The 2,500-nt window shown below is 40.4% G+C and overlaps 1 long non-coding RNA gene across 1 annotated transcript in view; it reads left to right on the plus strand.

Moving 5' to 3' along the window:
• The window catches only part of LOC145613182 (uncharacterized), an 81,989-nt gene that overhangs the window by 44,334 nt on the left and 35,155 nt on the right, over positions 1-2,500 (plus strand). The window lies entirely within an intron of this gene.

Here is a 2,500-nt window from a genome sequence, read left to right on the forward strand (position 1 = left end):
CTTGGCAAGGAAATTTTGAGTCATGGGTACAGGACCCTTTACACGTAAGACCTATTGCTCATGCAATTTGGGATCCTCATTTTGGTCAACCGGCAGTGGAAGCTTTTACTCGGGGGGGCGCTCTTGGCCCAGTGAATATCGCTTATTCTGGTGTTTATCAGTGGTGGTATACAATTGGTTTACGCACTAATCAAGATCTTTATATTGGAGCTCTTTTTCTATTATTTCTTTCTGTTCTATCTTTACTAGGGGGTTGGTTACACCTACAACCAAAATGGAAACCGAGCGTTTCGTGGTTCAAAAATGCCGAATCCCGTCTCAACTATCACTTGTCGGGACTCTTCGGCGTAAGTTCCTTGGCTTGGACATGACATTTAGTTCATGTCGCTATTCCTGGAGCCAGGGGAGAGTCCGTTCGATGGAATAATTTCTTAAACGTATTACCACATCCTCAAGGATTAGGGCCCCTTTTTACAGGTCTGTGGAATCTTTATGCTCAAAACCCCGATTCAAGCCGTCATTTATTTGGTACCCCCCAAGGAGCGGGAACTGCCATTCTAACCCTTCTTGGGGGATTTCATCCACAAACGCAAAGTTTATGGTTAACTGATATTGCTCATCATCATTTAGCTATTGCATTTATTTTTCTTGTTGCCGGTCATATGTATCAAACTTTGGGATTGGGCACAGTATGAAAGATCTTTTAGAAGCCCATATTCCTCAAGGGGGGCGATTGGGACGCGGGCATAAGGGTCTTTATGACACAATCAACAATTCGATTCATTTTCAATTAGGACTTGCTCTAGCCTCTTTAGGGGTTATAACTTCCTTGTCGCCCAACACATGTACTCTTTACCTGCTTATGCGTTCATAGCACAAGACTTTACTACTCAAGCTGCCTTATATACGCATCACTAATACATTGCAGGATTCATTATGACAGGAGCTTTTGCTCATGGAGCTATATTTTTCATTAGAGATTACAATCCAGAACAGAATGAAGATAATGTATTGGCAAGAATGTTAGACCATAAAGAAGCTATCATATCCCATTTAAGTTGGGTCAGCCTCTTTTTAGGGTTCCATACCTTGGGTCTTTATGTTCATAATGATGTCATGCTTGCTTTCGGTACTCCAGAAAAACAAATTTTGATCGAACCCATATTTGCTCAATGGATACAATCTGCTCATGGGAAAACTTCATATGGGTTCGATGTACTTTTATCCTCAACAAGTGGCCCGGCATTCAATGCGGGGCGAAGTATATGGTTGCCTGGCTGGTTAAATGCTGTTCATGAGAGTAGTAATTCCCTATTCTTAACAATAGGGCCGGGAGACTTTTTGGTTCATCATGCTATTGCTCTAGGTTTACATACGACTACATTGATCTTAGTAAAAGGTGCTTTAGATAAAAAGGATTTCGGTTATAGTTTTCCTTGCGATGGTCCAGGACGAGGCGGTACTTGTGATATTTCGGCTTGGGACGCATTTTATTTGGCAATTTTCTGGATGTTAAATACCATTGGGTAGGTTACCTTTTATTGGCATTGGAAACACATCACGTTATGGCAGGGTAATGTTTCACAATTTAATGAATCTTCCACTTATTTGATGGGATGGTTAAGAGATTATCTATGGTTATACTCTTCACAACTTATCAATGGATATAATCCATTTGGTATGAATAGTTTATCGGTTTGGGCGTGGATGTTCTTATTTGGACATCTTGTTTGGGCTACGGGATTTATGTTGTTAATTTCGTGGCGTGGATATTGCCAGGAGTTGATTGAAACTTTAGCATGGGCTCATGAACGCACACCTTTGGACAATTTGATTCGATGGATAGATAAACCAGTGGTTCTTTCCATTGTACAAGCAAGATTAGTTGGATTAGCTCACTTTTCCGTAGGTGTTATATTCACATATGCGGCTTTCTTGATTGCCTCTACATCGGGCAAATTTGGTTAATTTTTGTGTTGTCTTCACGAGAATCTCATTTCTTTGGATGGAGAAGGCAACCCCCTTTCTTATACACTTTTACATCTAGGATCCGACTTGTATCATTGATACTAATAGGAACTGAACCATTATGGCAAGGCAAAGTTTGATTCAGCGGGAGAAGAAGAGGAAGAATTTGGAACATAAATATCATTTGATTCGTCGATCCTCAAAAGAAGAAATAAGAAAAGTAGCATCGTTGAGTGATAAATGGGAAATTCATGGAAAGTTACAATCTCTACCACGTAATAGTGCACCTACGCGTCTCCATCGACGTTGTTTTTTGACCGTAAGACCAAGAGCTAACTATCGAGACTTTGGGTTATCCGGACATATCCTTCGTGAAATGGTTCATACATGTTTGTTGCCAGGGGCAACAAGATCGAGTTGGTAAGCATAAAAAAAGATTTTCATTTCTATGATCATCATCGATCATAGATAGACCCTTTACCATTCTGTACAAATGGGGTATTCTATTTGTACATATAGGGTAGAGGGCACA

Source organism: Chenopodium album, chromosome 25, assembly GCF_948465745.1.
Source record: "Chenopodium album chromosome 25, dcCheAlbu1.1, whole genome shotgun sequence".
Lineage (NCBI taxonomy): Eukaryota > Viridiplantae > Streptophyta > Magnoliopsida > Caryophyllales > Amaranthaceae > Chenopodium > Chenopodium album.